The sequence below is a fragment of the Tenrec ecaudatus genome, chromosome 5 (genome assembly GCF_050624435.1).
Source record: "Tenrec ecaudatus isolate mTenEca1 chromosome 5, mTenEca1.hap1, whole genome shotgun sequence".
NCBI classification, from domain to species: domain Eukaryota; kingdom Metazoa; phylum Chordata; class Mammalia; order Afrosoricida; family Tenrecidae; genus Tenrec; species Tenrec ecaudatus.
In genome coordinates, this window is record NC_134534.1 from 101,162,920 (window position 1) to 101,183,221 (window position 20,302).

At 43.0% G+C, this 20,302-nt stretch overlaps 2 pseudogenes; one reads left to right on the top strand and one right to left on the bottom strand.

Moving 5' to 3' along the window:
• Positions 1-1,638: 1,638 nt before the first annotated feature.
• Positions 1,639-1,706, bottom strand: LOC142449558 (U7 small nuclear RNA; annotated as a pseudogene).
• Positions 1,707-17,151: 15,445 nt separating this feature from the next.
• LOC142449205 (eIF5-mimic protein 2 pseudogene) lies at positions 17,152-18,291 on the top strand (annotated as a pseudogene).
• The last annotated feature ends 2,011 nt before the right edge of the window (positions 18,292-20,302 follow it).

A 20,302-nucleotide genomic window follows, 5' to 3' on the forward strand; every position in this document is an offset into this window, starting at 1 on the left:
GTTGTGATCAGTTACTCCTTTCTCCTCAATTTCCCCTTCCCCCTTCTGGTATTGCTAGCTCATTATTGGTCCTGGGGGGTATTTATCTGTCTTGGATTCCTTGTGTTTTCCTGTTCATATCTGTACCCGTGTACATCCTCTGGTCTAGCTGGATTTGTAAGGTAGAATTGGGATCATGAGAGTGGGGGTGGGGAAGCATTTACGAACTAGAAGAAAGTTGTATATTTCATTAGTACTATACTGCACTCTGACTGGATTGTCTCCTCCCCTCAGTCCTTCTGTAAGGGGATGTCCAGATGCCTACAGATGGGCTTTGGGTCTCCATTCCACACACCTTCTCATTCACAATTATATGATTCTTTTGTTCTTTGGTTATCCTATCGACACCTCATGATCACACAGGCTGATGGGCTTTGTTGCTTCTAAGCTAGATGGCTGCTTGTTTATCTTCAAGCCTTCAAAACCCCAGATGCTGTATCTTTTGATAACTGGGAACCATCAGGTTTCTTCAGCACATTTGCTTATACACTGCTTTGTCTTCTGCGATTGTGTCAGGAAGGTGAGCGTCATGGAATTCCAGGTTAATAGAGCAAAGTGTTCTTGTGTTGAGGGAGTATTTGAGTAGAAGCCCAATGTCCATCTGCTATCTTAATATTATACCTATGAATATAGGTGCATAGATCTATGTCCCCATTGTCATCTATAAATATATTTACATATATAAATATACATACATATATTACATACACATCTGTTTTTAGAAGTCTATAAATGCCCTTTGCCTCCTAATTCTTTGCTCTATTTCCTTTTATGTTCCTCTTGTCCTACTATTATGTTCAGCCTTCATTTTGGTTTCAGTAATTCCTCTCTGTTACATTGCCCTTGATCAAACCCTACTGGCCTCGTACACCCTCCTTGCCACCGCTTTTAGATCACTTGTTGTTCCCTTGTCCCTGGGTTTGTTAGCACCACTTCCTTTCCCCCAGCTCTCCCTCTCACATGTCCCCCCAGAACCGTCAATCCCGTTGTTTTCTCCAGATTTTTATCTTGCCTTTCTAGATAGACCTGCAGAGATAATACTATGCACACACACACACACACACAAACAGGATAGAACAAAGCAAAGCAACAAAGGACAACAAAACAACAACAACAGCAACAGCAACAAAACCCAATGGGAGGGGGAAAAAAGCCTGTAAATAGTTCAAGATCCGTGTGTTGACTTTTAGGAGTGTTTTCCAGTCAAGTCTGATGGGGTGCCACACCATGGCCCCTCAGAAAATGAAAGAAACAAAAATGAAAAGCATTATCAATCATCCCCCTGGAGTATAAGATAACATTAGTAATTTTCCAATGGCATAGAATTTAATACAATAGCTCTTTTTTAATCCTGAGTTTGTTTTTACACTGTCTTCAATTTTCCTTTCGACTTTTTATCTATGTTCTCTTAATTCTTTAAATATGTTAAATGTTGTAGTATCATCCCTTCCATTTTATTCCCTATTTGACTATCTATAGAAGCACTGTCATTCCTTTTGTCCTTGTTCATTTGGATAGGCAACTATTTTTCTGTTCTGTGTTTTTGTTTATTTGTTTCAGTGTTAGATTTTTTTTAACTGGTGGGGTTTTTTTGGGGGGGGGGGCTTTCCAGAAAACAACAACAACAGAAAACCTTCTAGACAAATCCTAAAAGAGCTCTAACACTTCAGTGTTAGAATCTTTTTAAGGGTGTCAACTTTGTTAGTTACCCCCAGTATATAGTGTTTTTGTCCACAATATTTTCTGGAAAAAAATTCTTAGGTAGGCAAATTCTTTATCCTTTGGATAAGGTTTCCTTTTTTAAAAAATCTGTAAGAGCTCCTTTCCTTCTCTGGTGTAACTGAGATTTAAAATTCCGGATCTCATTTTTAAACATTCAATGTCTCCTAAGCTACCAAAAGTGTGTCCACCAGCTGGCCCCACAACTCAGGGGAGAGATCTTGATCAATCAGTCTTTGCACAAGGGGGCACATTCTCTTCACTCTAGTTTGAACTTTCTTCCCTTCTTTCATTCTGCCATTATGCTTTTAGTCAGAAGGTCTACACCCAATGAACTCCCTTCAGGGTTGGTCTTGCCCTCCAGATTTAACTGATTTTCTTGGGGTCTCTTTACACATGAGGGTCAGGGTGGCATTCAGCTGCAGGCTTCTTCAAGTGACTTTCATGAGCTCTCACGTTTTAGTGATTCCGAACTAGGAACATGGTTTTGTCCAATAGAGGAAGCTGGTTCTCACTCTAATATCTTTCTATTATCGCCACAATTTTGGTAGGTTGCTGTTCTTGAATAAGCTGGCTGCCTTCTACTCTTTGTTTTAATGAGTCTAGCTTCTTGAAGGCCTTCTTCTGTAGGATAGGAGGGACTGCAGTTGTGAGACTAAGGTGGTGGTGATGTCGGGCACCTTGACTCCGGCTACAGTGACTTCTCTTTCTGCATTATGTCTTACAGCTACACATGAATCTACAATAACCTCAAAATAAAAAGTTTAATTTAAAACCTTAACTTGAATGAAGACAATAGATGTGTTAGTTATCCTGTGATATTTTAATATGTGCATATACTTATATATCAAAGGTCATGAAATTATATGCTTTATATACATAATATTTTAAACTTGAGGAGGGTGGTAATTTACTTTCCTCTTTTCTTTCTTTCTTCCCCCACCCCCATCATTTTATTGGGGGCTCGTACATCAGGCATTGCATCAAACACATTTAACATTTGTTGCCATCATCATTCTTAAAATATTTGCTTTCTACTTGAGCTCTTGCTATCAGCTCCTCATTTTTTCTCCTCCCTCCCTGCTTCCCCCTCTTTTATTTCTAAAGGATTCAGTCTAATAGTTACAAAATGGACCAAGCAAAATAGGCACCCACACAAAGATGGGGAGTTGTGGGAGTGTTGTTTGCTCTGAGAACCTAGCATCAGAGCCCATGCAGGCTGAAGGACTTGACGTTTTAGAGTTACCTGATGCAGGATGTCAAGTATCATATGAATTGTGTTGGATGTCCACACGTATTAATTTCAAAACGTCGATGTTAGATGGAAGGGATAGGCAGAATCTGCAACAATTTAAGTCACTCAAATATATATTAAGTATAGCAGATAATAAGTTCAATCAAACAAGAAACCATAAGTTAATATTGTTATAAATGTAAATAGAATTGGAAGAAGACTCATTAAGAATCCATGATATACAGATGACACCACTTTGCTTGCTGAAAGAGAAAAGCACTTACTGATGAAGAGCAAAGAGGTCTCTAGTTTAATTACAACTCAACATTAAAAAAAAATCCCCACAACAGGACCAGTAAATTTTTAAACTCTGAAAAATCTTGAAGTTATCAAGGATTTCATTTAATTTGGAAGTATAATCAATGTCCAGGCAAATCTATTGCAGAAAAGCTCTTTAAAGTGTTAAAATATATACAGAGGTTTTTTTTTATTTTCACTTCTTTTCTTTTTCTTTCTTTTACCCTAACCCTAACCCTATCCCTAATTCTAACCCTAACCTATTTTCACTTTTTAACAGATAAAAACTGTTCCTAACTCACACCATGGTATTTTCAATTGTCTCAGAGGCATACAAATGCTGGATAATAAATAAGGAGGTCCAAAGGATTATTGATGCCTTTGTATTAGTGTTGGTCAAGAATTTTAGCTATAGGCATGCCATGGAAAAAGTGCCCTGGTGCCATAGTGGGTTATATGTGGGGCTGCTAATGTCAAGGTCAGCAGCTCTAACCCACCAGCTGTTCTGAGGGAGAAAGATGAAGGTCTCTGCTCCCAACGAGATTTACAATCTTGGCAACCCAAAGGTACAGCTCTACTCTATCCTCTAGGCTTGCTATGACTGGTAATCAACTCAATGGCCATGGGTTTGCTTTGGAGTTTTATAATATAGATGAGGAACGCTGATCACACGATAGTGAAAGGATTCAGCTACTAACCAAAATTCAGTGGTTCAAACCCATTTGACTCCATTGTAGAAAGATTCAACAGTCTGCTTCTGGGAATATTTACAACCTTGGAAGTCATATAGAGCAGTTCAACTCTGTCCTATGGGGTCCTTATTACTTAGAACCCACTGATTGGAATCCAGTGAGTTTTATTTGGTTGTTTAAGGAGTTCAACTTCTGTCCTGTTTCCCTCCCCTAATTTTATTTTCTAGTCTCTACTCAAGAAAGAAGGAGCCTGTTGGTACATTGGTTGAAATACTCAGCTGCTACCTTGAAAGCCTACAGATTAAACACATCTTTTTGGAGGAGAAAGATGTAGCATTTACTTCTGTAAAGAGTGCAGTTTTGAAACACTATGAGGTAGTTCCAATATGTCCTACACGGGCATTATGTGTTATAATCACCTCAGTACAGTGGGTTTGGGGTTCATGTTATAGATGAGATTTCAATTAGTTACTTTCCCAGGCAGGCAATACGTGATATATAGCTTACATACAACAATCAATTCCTTTACTACTGTTATTACCTGGTGATCCATTTATCTTCCAAAGAAAAAGTGGCTGGAATCCCAAGAACAAGAAGGCCCATGGACCAGCCCTTGAGAACCTCTTATGTCTCACCTCTCAGAAGGAAACTCTAGTAAAAGGGGAGGATCCTACAGGCAATGACAAGGGACAATGCCAGTGGAGATCCAGAAACATCCATCAGTACCCATTTGGGGGACAAATCTTAACTCTTGCTCTCTAGAAGCTCTGCTACAAAATCCAGAGGTGTGAATGCCCTGCTGCAGCTGTCAGTAGGTTGCCAATAGTGGAGACCTCACCCTGCTTTGGATGTGAGGCTTCCCCAGAGTGTGTTGTGTGGGGCCTCATGGCTAAGCTATTGACCAACGCATTCCTTTCCCCAGAAGTCTCCAAAGACAGCTAGTTTGTGCGTACTAGGAGTTTGACAGTGACCTGGTAAGAGAGGTGCTCATCATCAGGGATGGTGATAAGTTGAAAGTCGACAAGAAGTTCTTTAAACAATTGTTGTTAACTTTAAAATGCATTGTGACAGATCCCAGCCTGGGAGGGTCAGGAAATATCTGAGGCATACTTTTTGTGTAATAGGAGAGGTTGCAATAGGAGTCCGGGTTGTGTAACTCTGAGTTATTTTTCCTCCCTAGATTTTTTTGGTTTGGTTTACTGTTTTCATTATGAAAATTTCACATTTGATGAACTTTAATTTTCCCTTAAAGAGCCCATCAACAAATAAAAGAAATTTTAGAAATAGTTATCAGTCCATGCGTAAACGAGTTCACAAAACAGTGATATTGGCGACGAAGGAAAGGCCATTTTGCTTCTTTCCTCTATTAGGGTGTCCCAAGTGTTTAAGAATCGCCGGACATATTAAATATTGAAGGAACATTGGATTATTTTCAGTGTTGGAGCTGATGATTAGCTGTTGAACATAGTTGTTAAACATATGGTACCTTGGTACCAATATGCTTAATTATGTGACTTTTCTTCAAGAAGAAATGACTCTGTAATAGAAGACAGGTTTTGCAAATTACAGAGATTGTCAGATCAGAAAGGTGAAAGGAAAATGGAGTGACTTGATTGGAAGGCAGGGACCATTAAGTCTACCTTAATGATGGAGAAAATGCAGATAAGAAGTTAGTGGATAGACAGGGATAATGTGTAGAGCATCTCTATGCTTACTGATCCTGATTACATTAAAAAGTTGACATACTGAGGGCGTTAGGGAGAAAGAGAGGGAAATGAAAAAAAAAAAAGGTGGAAATCCAGACAATTATTTCAGAAGGCAGGGCTGTTCCTGGTGATAAATCTCGGATTATTAGGTCATACTGATCTGAAGTGGAGATGAGACAGTGAAAGAGGTGTAGATGTACATACACGGTGAGAGGCCTCATTATTGGCTGGTCTACCTATATGGATACTGAGGCCTTCCATTAATTCCCTCCACCTCATCTGGTCTTTTCCATTCTTGTTCTCATTTCTCCCAGAGATCCATATACCCAACATTTTTAATGCAATCCTAACCATTCATCAATGGTGTAATTCTGGACAAGAAGGGTGGCCATGAGAGAGATGTTTTATTTTTAATTTTTACCAAAATATCCCCAAAACCCAACATGCATGCACTTTCTGGAAATATTTCTTCTTTTGTACTCTGAGGAATTAACCCCATTCTTGTGGCAGTTATGTAATCTTCTATTAACTTGTGAAGGAGTGGGTGGAGTCTAGCCTGTTAATCAGGTCATAGCCAAGGAGGCCCCTGTGTGAGTATGTCCTTCTCCTAAGGTTTCTGGGAACTCCTGTCTTCCTCCATGGAGATAGGGCTCACAATCTCTCTGACTGAGATTCCTATTGACAAGTCACTTGGGGCTACACTGAGCCATGTGAAGCCAGAGTCCTGGAGCTGGAAGAGTCATGTGGAGACCCACGCCAGTGCTGAGATGCTTCCTTCCCCACTGGCTCCGTAAGACTTTCCACCAACTGGCCTGAGATCTTCCTGCATTTGGCATCATTTCATGTATTGCATGAGTCTGAAGAAGAATTTATAGACTGGTATCAGACATATGGGCTAAAATTGGACCTATTGACTTGAACTGGGATGGGATATTTTCTTAACATGCAATTACTCTTTGATATAAAGTTCTCTCTTACACACAGATGAATGTTTATGAATTTGTTTCCCTAGTCAACCCTGACTAGCACAATTCTCCAGTCTCAATCTGTTTGCAATGGAATTGTTTTCCTTAGCACCCTTTTAAAGAATAGTTATGTAATTCAGATTGTCAAAAAGATAACACCATGCTTCTGATCCATGATTAATTTATTAACCCAATCTACAATTAATCAGAGATGGACATATGACCTAATTGGGGACTGAGGCCAACGAACTTTTGAAGGGACTATATAGAGAGACAATCCATTGTCAACTGCCCTTGTAGCTCGAAGGATGTAAAACTTCGCCATTAACAAATTCTTATGATTAAGCCAATGAGAACATATAGCCAGAAATGAACAAGAAGTAATTCTGAATGCACCAATGGAAACTCAGTTTCAATCCTGCTTCCTGAGGCCACCCTTCCTCCCAAAATTTTCAGGTACTGAATTCAACAGATTATGTTTTTTTTGTGCATTTTATTTTTCTTCAAGAAATTAAATTCTATTTACTCTGATTTATATTCATCAGGCACAAATGATTAAGTGCTCAACCACCAGTTAAATGCTTGGTGTTTTAAATTACTTAAAGTACATTAGCGGGAGTCCGGGAAGATGGCCGACGGGGACACCCGCATACTCTGAGAGCTCCTCCAAACAAAGCGGGTTTGGTGACCAGGTAGCTGAATAGTAGGAGTCTGGTAAGTGAAATATCCCCCTGGGACAGCACCCCAGTCCCACCCCACGCATTTATCCTGAGCAGGGGTCTAAGTGAAAGAGGAACGGACTCGTGGGACATCTCTGGTCACTAAGCTGCCGCCATCTCACTGGCGACTAGCCTAAGCTCCATCCCCAAACGGGACCCCAGCCCAGAGTCGCTTGCCTGCCCTGCCTAGACAGGCGCAGCAGGTCACGCGCTACCCTACACCAGCGACCCACTCGCAGATCCCCACTGGGAGAGAAGCTTTCCTCTCCCACGGTTCCCCTCTCCCCGCAGGGCAGCGATCTGCCCTCAGGCCCACGTCCCTCCCTCCATTCATCCAAGCTCGGGGGAGCGGACCCGCGGGTTGTCTGGCGACCCCCACGGGGGACCATCCACCCGCACCGCTGCTGCGGACCTCCCCACCTGCCCTGCGTGTGCCCACCGCCCACCCCCACCCACCCCCTGCAGCCTAGCGCCAGCTCCACTCCCAGCCGGGACCCTGCGCTGAGCACTTCCCACCAGCAGGAGCCATAGCCCAACCCGTGCCTGTCCCGGACCCTGTGCTTCCGCGGAGCGCCGCGGCCCAAGCTGCTGAGTCTGCCCGCCAAGGGCCCCTTCCGGCGCCAGGCACAAGAGTAGGTGCCCTCCTCAGGGTGCTGCGGGGACCCCAGCGGCAGCAGCTCTGAGCCTGAGCGGAGGACGGGCGCCATTGCCCCCTGCGGTTTCGCGTCAAGCCTCTGCTGTCAGCGCGGTTCTGAGCTCAGAGCTGGGCGGAGGGCGAGCACCATTGTCCCCTGCAGTTTCGCGCCGCTGTCTGCGCAGCTGTCCGAGGGGCCTTCCCACGCCCGCTCACAGCCCGGGCAGATCAAACATTCCACCTGCAGCGGAGCCTGGGACTCGGCTTTGCAGTCCCTGAGGAGCCGTCGGTGAGCTCCAGCCAGCTCTCACCACCTGGGGGCCCTGTGGGGTCCCCAGTGCCAGCCCTAAGCCTGCTGCAGCCCGCCCCAGCCACCCCAGGAGACGGCACGGTGGCCTGAGCCTCCACACAGTACCCTTAGCTGCCCTAGCACTTCCCAGCTAGAGCACAAGGACTGCCAGTGGGGAGCGGCCGGACCTGGGAGGGCTTGCTGAGCTGAAGAGCATTCCCAACAACACATAGATCAGCACCACATCGTGGGACAATACGAACGCAGCCACCTCTGCGCTCTATTAGGCATCACCAGCGCTTAGAGGGAAAGGGGGAAATTTTCAGACATTCACATCTACACATCCTCTATCTAGCATAGGTTTTTTTCTTGTTGGTTTTTCTTTCTTTCTTTTTTTTTTGCTTTTTTTGTTTGTTTTGTTTTTTATTCCTTCTTCCCTTTCTTTTACTTTCTGTGCTGTATTCTCTCTCCCCTTCCTTCCTACTTTTTCATTAATGCTTGTACTTCTCTTCTGCCCCTTTTCTATAGATTCTCCTTCTCTGTCTTTTCTTTCTTCTCCTTCCACCTCTACTAGTATCACAGCTTGTCCCTCTTCTATTATAGATTCTCTTCCCTCTCCCTCCAATTTTTTCTTCCTCTGCCCAATATTCTGTTAAAAACTATTTTATATCATTAACCTTTTAAATCCTTTTTATTACTAGCCCCCCTCCTCATAAAGGGGGCCGCTAAGGGTACCTTGTCACACCTGGTCAAAGCAGCCTGAGGGCACTCACTGAGGCCCCAGCCCCCACTACAGCTGCTGAAACATCTCGGCACTGCGGGTCACCAACCCGACAGTCTACACAGCAGTCTGACCCACCCTTACAGTAGGTCATAGGCAATCGCCTGAAAGAATCCTTAACAACAACATAGATAAGGTTACTCCTGTCTCCCAGAAGCATGGGGCCTATGAAAAGATCAAGGAAAAATCAACAGACCACATCACTCTCAACAAAAAAATCAGAGAAACGAGGCACTTTAACAGACCTAACGTCACTCATAGAAGAAACAGATATAGATCAGCCACAAAAGGAAATCTTCAGAACTCTGCTTGCAGTAATACAGGAGCTAAGAGAAGCAAACCAAAATAAGGATGCAACGATAGAGGGGATGAAATGCACAATAGAGGGGATGAAGTCCACAATAGAGGGGGTGAATCCTACCCACCAAAAGGAACTGCAGAAACTAACAGAGGAGGTAGCAGAGGCCACACAAAAGGTCACAGAAGCTACATCTAGGCTTGAGGAGGCTGAGAACCGTATCAGTGAACTCGAGGACGCTCAAACCAAACGAAGCAAGTGAGAAAAACAATCAGATAGGAAAATTAAAGAAACAGAAGACAGCCTGAGATCAATGACAGATGCTATGAAGAGGAATAATATTCGAATAATCGGTCTACCGGAACACAACATAACACACAAATCGACTGCCAAGATAGCAAAGGAATTTCTGGAAGAAAATTTTCCCAACCTAACAAAGGAGAATCCGACTCTCATACAGGAAGCAGAGAGGACGCCGGCTAAGCTAAACACCAAGAAGAACATGCCAAGACATATAATTGTAAAATTATCCAACTTAGAGGAAAAAGAGAAAATTTTACGAGCAGCAAGAGAAAGGAAGACAGTCACATACAAAGGATCACAGGTAAGAATAAGCTCAGACTTATCAGCAGAAACCATGAAGAGGAGGAGAGAATGGAGCAACAGCTTCCAAAAACTGAAAGATAAAAATGCCTCCCCCAGAATCTTATACCCTGCCAAGTTATCCATTAAGATAGAGGGTGAGATAAGGGTCTTCCAGGACAAGGAAGAACTCAAAAAATATACTGAAATTCACCCGACCCTGCAGAAGATACAGGCTGACGCACTATAGCCAGAAGATCAAGCTCCAACTAGAACCATCAGGAGACCACCATATAGCCCATCTCCATCTAGAAGCCAACATGCCAGCAACACATACCAGGACAACAGGGTCTCAGATGGAAAAGAGGACAGGATAGAAAGCCCCCACTCAAACGCAGTACACTGATATGAAGGAAGATAGGCAAAGACCCAAAACACAAAACAGAATACAAATGGGCTCAATTCATACATTAAAAGAAAGAGGCTGGAGGACTGGATTAGCAAAATAACCCATCAATCTGCTGCCTGCAAGAGACACACCTTAAGCGAGCAGACAAGCATATGCTGAGAATAAAGGGCTGGCAGAAAGTTTACCAAGCAAATGGTAACTCCAAGAAGGCAGGAGTGGCTATCTTAATCTCCAACAAAATGGATTTCAAGATCCAAAACATAAAAAGAGACAAAGAGGGACACTACATAATGCTCAAAGGCTCAGTAAACCAGGAAGCACTTAGCATACTGAATATTTACGCACCTAATAATGGTGCAGCAAATTTCGTCAAACAAACTATTAAAAAAATGACAGAAGAAATCATGGAAACAACAATAATAGTGGGGGACTTCAACACTCCACTATCAGAGAAAGACAGGTCACAGGGAAAGAAGTTCAGCAAAGAGGCCAGAGAGCTAAACAATGTAATTAGGCAACAGGGCCTGATAGACATCTATAGAGCCTTTCATCCAAAAGCAAAAGGTTTCACATTCTTCTCCAATCCACACGGATCTTTCTCAAGAATAGATCACATGCTGGGACACAAGGCCAGCCTGAGTAAATTCAAACACATAGAAATTATCCAGATGTCTTTCTCAGACCACCATGCCACAAAGCTGGAGATTAATAGGAGGGCACCCAGAAAAGCAAGGGCCACCAATTGGAGAATAAACAACGATCTCCTGCGACATGAATGGGTTAAGGTCCAGATCAGAGAGGATATCAGGAAGTTTCTAGAAACTAATGAGAATGAGCATACAACATATCAAAACTTATGGGACACTGCAAAGGCAGTTATCAGAGGTAGCTTGATATCACTGAATGCATATATGAAAAAAGAAGAAAGGCGTATGACAGATACGTTAACACAAAACCTCCAACAACTAGAAGAGAGTCAACAGAACTACCCCTCCAATAGCAAGAGAAAAGAAATAATAAAAATCAGGGCGGAGTTAAACCAGTGGGAAGACAAAAGTACAATGCAAAGGATTAACGCAACTAGAAGCTGGTTTTATGAACGAATTAATAAAATTGACACTCCTCTGGCAAAGCTTACCAAAGATAGAAAGGAGCAAACATCAATAGCCAGGATGAGGGATGAATCGGGGGCAATAACAACAGACCCCAATGAGATAAAAAGGATAATCACAAAGTACTATGTAGGTTTGTATTCTAATGAATTCAGAAACCTGGAAGACATGGATAAATATTTAGAAAAACAATCTATTCCTAGATTATCTGAGACAGAGATCAAGAACCTCAACAAACCCATAGCGAAGGAAGAAGTAGAGAGTGTCATCAAAAACCTACCAAGGAAAAAGGCCCCAGGGCCAGATGGCTACACAGCAGAATTTTACCAAACATTCAGGGAAGAGCTGACACCGATCCTCCACAAAGTATTCCATAACATAGAAAAGAACGGCAAGCCCCCAAACTCATTTTACGAAGCCAGCATTACTTTGATACCCAAACAGGGCAAAGACCCCACAGGTGTAGAGAATTATAGACCAATATCTCTAATGAACATAGATGCAAAAATCCTTAACAAAATATTGGCCAATAGAATACAAAGGAACACAAAACATATCATCCACCACGACCAAGTAGGATTCATCCCAGCGATGCAGGGATGGTTTAACATCCGAAAATCCATCAATATCATACACCACATCGAGAAGAAAAAGGATAAAAACCATATGAAATATCCATAGATGCAGAAAAAGCATTTGACAACATCCAGCACCCATTCCTAATCAAAACACTCATGAAGATAGGATTGGAAGGTAAGTTCCTCAAGCTCATACAAGCTATCTATGAAAGACCAACAACCAACATCAGAGTCAATGGAGAAAAGACAAGAACAATCCCACTGAAAAAGGGTACAAGACAAGGATGCCCCTGTCCCCTCTTCTATTCAATATAGTTTTGGAGGTTCTGACTAACAACATAAGACAGCGGAAGGACATCAAAGGGATCCAGTTGGGAGAGGAGGAGGTGAAACTATCGCTATTTGCAGATGACATGATCCTATACATTGAAGACCCCCAAAACTCCACAGTTGGAATACTTACAGCAATAGAGGAATACGGAAGAGTAGCAGGATACAAGATCAATAAACAGAAGTTGGTAGGGTTCCTATACACATCGGACAGGGCCATGGAAGAGGCGATTAAGAGGGAAGTACCCTTCACAGTAGCCAAGAACAAACTGAAATACCTAAGAATATATTTAACAAAAATACTAAAGAACTTTATAAGCATAATTATAAAACCCTATTACAGGAAACCAAAAGTGACCTTCAAAAATGGATGACCCTCCCCTGCTCATGGTTAGGTAGGCTGAACATAGTAAAGATGACAGTTCTTCCTAAAGCACTCTACAAGTTCAATGCTATACCAATCCAACTACCATCAACCTTCTTCAAAGCATTGAAAAAACTGACCACCAACTTCATATGGAGAGGGAAGAAACCCAGAATTAGCAGAGAACTCCTCAAGAAGGACACAATTGGAGGACTCGCCCTACCTGATTTCAATGCCTACTACACAGCTACAGTGATCAAAACAGCATGGTACTGGCACAATGATAGACACTCAGACCAGTGGAAAAGAATAGAAAGCCCAGGAGTAAAATCATCAGCATATAGACAACTGATCTTCGACAAGGGTCCCAAAAACATCACGTGGGAAGCAGATGCCCTCTTTAATAAGTGGTGCTGGAAACAATGGATATTCACATGTAGAAAGATGAAACAAGACGTTTACCTCACCCCATGCACAAGAATACACTCAAGGTGGATCACAGATCTAGAAGTCAAACCCCAAACCATCAGGACCATTAAGGAGGGAATCGGGACTAATCTCAGAGCACTGGCCCAGGGAGCACATAGGCTCATTGCAACAGGGAAGGGCATACACACAGGTGAACTGGAAATCGACAAATGGGATCTAATAAGAATAAAACACCTGTGCACCTAGAAAGACTTCGCCAAGAGGGTGACAAGGCAACCCACAGACTGGGAGAAGATTTTTAGTAATGACACATCAGACAAAGGGCTCATTACTAAAATCTACAACACCATCGTGACCTGCAAAAAGAGGAAAACAGTTAACCCCCTAAGGAAGTGGGCAAAAGAATTGAGAAGAACTTTCACTAGAGAGGAGATCTATATGGCCAATAAACATATGAGAAAGTGCTCGAAGTCCCTTGCCATAAGAGAAATGCAAATCAAAACAACCATGAGATACCACCTAACACCCCTGAGGCTAGCCCAGATCAGTAAATCAGAGAGCAACAAGTGTTGGAGGGGCTGTGGTGAAGTAGGAACCCTCCTCCACTGCTGGTGGTTATGCAGACTTGTACAGCCACTGTGGAAAGCAATCTGGCGATACCTAACGAAAATGGAAATTGATCTACCTTATGACCCAGCCCTCCCTCTACTGGGCATATACCCGGTTGAAGCAGCAAATAAAACACGACCAGTCATATGCGCTCCAATGTTTATTGCGGCACAATTCACAATAGCAAAGACTTGAAAACAGCCTAAGTTTCCATCGATAGACGAGTGGATTAGCAAACTTTGGCACATATACACAATGGAGTATTATGCAGCACTGAAAAGCACCGATGAGCACATGAAACACGTTAATTCATGGGAAGAGCTGGAAGGAATTATGTTAAGCTAGGTAAGCCAGACCCAAAGGGACAGGTACAACATGAGTCCCCTGAGGTAAGTACAATCAGCATGACAGAAATAGAAGAATAAACATCCATCCCACAATAAACGGGAGGAAGCATAGATAGTTGGAGGGAGGGCAGGCCACACCTAGGGAGGTACATGAGAGCCCAGCATAAAGAAGGAGTAGTGGGGTAGCGAGAAGGAGAACCGGGAGGGGGAGAATCCGAATGGATGGTATGGGTGGGGAGGCAGGGTACTAACCCACCCGGGGGAGAGTATAGGTTGTGTCCCCACAGATCTGGAACATGCATACGGACCCCACCACGCCACACCAAACAAGGAGGGCATAGCAAAGTACAGAGGTCTACACAAAGAGGCTGGACAACAAGCCGGCCCAAACCAGAATTAGGCCGACCCCCACACTCGAAGGGAATACCACAGAAAACAAAAATAGATCGTCTGGAGTGGAAAAGGAACTGACCCACCACACCACATCCAGAAGGAAGCTGAAACAAAAGAAGGAGAAAGGACGTATTGGAGTACACCTCGGTCCACCAAGCCCAAGGTCGATAGACCAGCTAGAAGGGCCCATCATACTGAGAGGACCATCCAGCTGACCACACTACGAGATGCGACATCCTGCACCAACACATGGCCCTACATGGGACAGCACCTGAGACACAATGGGGGATGGGCGACTGAGCTGAACCCGCCACACTGAGGCAAACACTGAGGGCGTGCAATGGAGCAGTGGAGGAAGCAGAGCAAAGGGATCCCAAGGGAGTATAAAGGATGGTCTGCCGGGCCAGGACGTGGCGCCTCACAAGCTACACCTAGAAAACACTCCTAAAGGCCAATGAACTGACCTTGAACTACTAGCAATTTTTCTTTTAATATTTGCTATCTTTTTGTTTAGTCTTTTTTTAAATTGTTTTGTTTTTTACCTGGTAAATTTTGTATGTTAGTGGCTTTTCTGCTTTTCAGCGTGTTGATGTTGCTTCTGTCAAAGCCATGTTCTTATGGGCCACTTGGGTGCAGTCAAAGTCATATGCATTTGTATGCACATATTACTATGTCACAGGTCCACCTAGACAAGATAGGCTGGACAAATAATGAGAGAAGAAAACAACAGGATCAACGGTCCTGGAGGGACATGAGAGCGTGGGAGGTAGGGGAAGGGAGGAGGTGTCGCCCAACACAGGGACAAGGGAACAGCGAGTGGTTCAAAACCAGAGGGGGGAGGGGAGGGGAGGACTGTAAAGGAGTGACCAAGAGCAAGGTAACTGAGAGGAATGACTGAATCCAGAATGAAGGCTAAACATGGTAACGAGTTGGGAGGAAAGCGAAAGGAAATAGAGGAAAGAAGTAGGAGGCAAAGTGTATACAGAGAAGCCTAAATACAGACATGTACATATGTAAATATATTTATGATTATGGGGGCAATAGATTTATATGCATATATTTATAGGTTCAGTAGTAGGGTAGCAGATGGACATTGGGCCTCCTCATGCATAATCCCCCAATACAATAGCACCTCGCCCTGCTAAACAGTCATTGCAGGATACCCATCTTCCTGACATGATCACTGAAGACAGACGTGTCTGTAAGCAAATGTGGTGAAGAAAGCTGATGGTGCCCAGCTATCAAAAAGATATAGCATCTGGAGTCTTAAAGGCTTGAAGGCAAATAAGCGGCCATCTAGCTCAGAAGCAACAAAGCCCACATACAAGAAGCACACGGCCTAAGCGAATACAAGGTGTTGAATGGACCATGTAGCCGATACAAAGGAACAAAAACAATCATTGTGTGATCACCTTCCTCACATAATTGCTGAAGACGAAAGTGTGCATAATCAAGTGTGGTGAAGAAGGCTAATGGTGCCCGGCTACTGAGAGATATAGCGTCTGGGGACTTAAAGGCTTGAAAGCAAACAAGCGGCCATCTAGCCCAGAAGCAACCGAGCCCACACGGAAGCAGCACACCAACGTAGGTGACCGTGAAGGACAGAGGAGACCAGGTCTCCAACAACAAAGGTGGGGTGGTGGAGAGAATCACATCACCGTGAAAGAGGGGGAGTGCAAGATGGGGACCCAATGCCCACCTGTAGACAGCTGGACACCCCTTCCAGAGGCGTAGTGAGGAGGAGATGGGCCACTCAGGGTTCAGTGTAGCAACAATGAAACTCAAAACCTTCCTCTAGTTCCTGAACACTTCCTCCCCTCCCAATCATCATGACCCCACTTCTACCTTGCCTTGCGGACCTGGTTATACCAGAGGATGTACAGCAGTGCAGTGGGGATCCGGAGGCACAGGGAATCTAGGACAGACGAACCCCTCAACACCAGCGGTGGGAGTGGCGACACCAGGAGGGAAGGGGGTGTAGAAAGGGAGAACCAATCTCAGAGATTTATGTGTAACCTCCTCTCTGGGAGATGGGCAATGGGGAGGCGGGTGAGGGGAGACACCGGGGGTGTAAGATAAGATACAATAATTATTTATAAACTATCAAGGGACCAGGGGTGGGATCGGGAGGGAGGGGGATGGGGGGAAAAAGGGAAACCGAGCTGATTCCAGGAACCCAAGTGGAAGGTGAATTATGAGAATGACGAGTGCAATGGATGTATAAGGGTGCTTTGCTCAATTGATGTATGTGCAGATTGTGATAAGAGCCTTATGAGCCCCAATAAAAAGATTAAAAAAATAATAAAGTACATTAGCATCATTATTTTCTAAACATTTACTTTTTTTTCCAGATTTATCCTTTTATTTATTTATTTATTTAAAATAGTTTTATTAGGGGCTTATACAACTCTTATCACAGTCCATAAATACATCAATTGTGTAAAGCACATTTGTACATTTATTGCCCTCATCATTCGCAAAACATAAATAAAAATAGATAAATAACATGATAAATCGGGAAAAAAAAGAAAGAAAGTAAATGTTTAGAAAACAATGATGGCAGCAGAGGCGTAGTTGCCGCCACATCAAGGATTTCTGGCTCTTTTCTCTTCACTGTAATTGCAGGTGTCTTTTATGAATAATCAAAAGCAGCAAAAGCCAACGCTCTTAGGCCAGCGTTTTAAAAAAATCACTTTATTGGGGGCTCATACAATTCTTACAAACATCCATTGTGTCAAGAACATATGTACATTTGTTGCCCTTATCATTCTCAAAACATTTGCCTTCTACTTGAGCCCTTAATATCTGCTGATCATTTCCCCTCCCTCCCCACTCCCCCTACCTCATGAACCCTTCATCATTAATAAATTATTATTATTTTGTTATATGTTACACTGTTCAATGTCTCCCCCTGCCTTCTTCTCTGCTATCCATCCCCGTGTTTTAAAACTTGAAAAAGAGAGGGTTGACCCTAGTCAGTTTCAAGACTGCATTATTCAGGGCTTAACTGAGACTGGTACTGATTTAGAAGCAGTAGCTAAGTTTCTTCATGCTTCTGGAACAAAACTTGACTACCGCCGATATGCAGAAATACCCTTTGACTTTCTGGTGATCTGTGGGATGCTGGCCCCGAGTGGTACATCGGCAGATAACATGATGCGTACATTTATCTGTGTGTTTGCAGCACAGGAAGACCTAGAAACCATGCAAGCATTTGCTCAGGTTTTAACCAAGTTAATCAGACGCTACAAATACCTGGGAAAAGGTTTGAAGATGAAGTTTAAAAAGCTGCTTCTGTTCTTAAAGGGTTTTTCCGAATCAGAGAGGAATAAGCTGACTATGTTGACTGGTGTTCTGGCTAATGGAACACTGACTTCATGCATTCTTAATAGCCTTTATAATGCGGATTTGGTTAAAGAAGGGATTTCAGCTGTGTTTGCCGTGAAGTTCTTCAAGTCATGGATAAATGAGAAATATATCAATGCAGTATCTGTGAGTCTTAGGAAAGTCAGCATGGACAATAGACTGATGGAACTTTTTCCTGCCAATAAGCAAAGTGTCGAACACTTCACAAGGTATTTCACTGAGGCAGGCTTGAAAGAGCTTTTGGAATATAGTAAGGAGCTCCAGAAAGAACTTCAGGGACAGATGTCCTGTGGTGATCCGTTTAAGGATATAATTTTATACGTCAAGGAGGAGATTGTTGAGCCATGGTTTAGTGAGGGACAGAAATCTGAATGGCTAAGTAAAAAAACCCTTGGCTGAAGGATGGTCTTCCTTCTATTGGGGAAGGTCGTCCTCTTCAACCGAGTATGCAGCTTTGGGAGGGACACAAATGGAGCGGTGAGGGAGGAAGGGGACACCCCCCTAGTCAGCCAGGTCAGTGAATCAACCCTGGCTATCAATGGGGTGACAGTTGTCGCAGCCAGATAAAGGGTTCAGGAGGAGAGGGAACGGGGAGGAGGGGGAAATATGAAGAGCTGATACCAAGGGCTCAAGTAGAAAGCAGGTGTTTTGGGAATGATGATGGCGACATATATATGAATGTTGGGCTATTTTATATTGGGCTATGAGAGGAGGAGAGCTAGTTTATCAGAGAGGTTGTTTTCTTCTCGGCCAACTGGAACTGAATTTTCTCTCCTGGACTATGGCTACCCACTTACTTTCTGCCACACCACAATCTGACTCAGGAAAATTTCCTGACATCTCTCCATGCTGACCCCGACCCCCAGGCTATGAGCTCAAGAGAGCTAACAGTGTGGAGAGCTCTGGTGTGGGTCCTGTGACTAGCTTTCAGAGGTTCTCCTCGAGTCTGGGATTATGACCCCTTTTGGGTGTCAGCCTGGGAAAATTCCTACTTGCTGCTGAACTAGGGCGCTGGTAGTTGTTCAGTTGGAGCTCCTGAGCCCAGCACACTGAACCTAGAGCGACTCAGTACATTCTCGCGTCCCTTTGTGAGTGAAAATATTTAAAAAGCGGGTTTCAGGACAGACCTTAGTATCCTGATTCTAATTTTAGGACTCCCTCCCAATCTCCTTTACCTTACCTCCCAATTTTCTGATCTGGCAATAGGAGCTCTGGGCGGGTAAATCTAACTAGATGCCATCTGCTGTCTCCCCTATGTTTATGTTTTCTCTGAGAAATTCACTTTAATTTTAAAGATAAAAAGAGTTAAAGAGATAAAATCATTCCATGATAACACCAATGAAAAGATATTGGGAGTAGCTATATTAATTTTTAGACAAGACAAAATTCAGGAAATAAATTATCAGGGATAATGAGATACATTACATAATGAAACAAAGATTAATTTTCCAAGAAGACATACCAGTCTTTAATGTATGCACACCTAACAGATTATCAAAATATATGGGGCAAGAACTAATAGATGTTCAACAAATGTAATGTAAGACTTCAATATGCCCCCCTTTTCAGTCAATGAAAATCAAATTGGAATTTATCCCAACCCCTAAGAAAGAAAGCAGGTAGGAGAGTACCAAAAATCAGTAAGGATATAGTTGACATAAGCAGCACAATAAATTATGTCGATCTAATTGGCATTCATAATGACGTAAATTCAATGAAACCTTTGGAGTGCTAACTGAACCCTTGGCAGTCGAGTCCATCTTGGAAGAAAGACCAGGTGATCTGATTATTAAAGAAATTGGTCAGAGAAAACTTTATAAAGCCTAGTTCTAAACTGACAAGCAGGGAGTCGAGTTGATGAAGAAAACGTTCTAAAACGGATTGTGGTGATGATTCTACTACTCTTGCTGATGGGATTGAACTATTGGATGGTAAGATAGGTGAGCTATATGCCAATAAAACTAAGGGAAAAAATCCCTGATTTCTGAGAAGAGTCTATTTGGCCAGTTAAAGTCACATAGGCCATCTCAAGAATTTCAAAACGGTGATCTTGATAAATTTATGTCAAAGAGAACAAGTTGATCACAAGGGTTGGCTATGAAGACATTTTAAAGAAAGTTGAAAACTGCATTGGTGAGAAAAATTACAAGAAATTTGAATGAAGAACTTTTTCCCCCATCACAACCAGTGGTAGCAAATGCAGTCTTCATAGAATTTTGTTGGAATACTTTACCCCACCTACCTCACACCCTTGATCTTATCCTTTCAGATCTTTTGTTAGTTTTCAAAAACCAGATGATTTAAAATGTACTTAATTTGAGTCCCTCAAAGATATCCGGGCAGTATTATATCGATGAAGTAAAGTAAGTGTATAGAATGTGTTTGGGAGGGTTGGAGAACTGGAAAGACG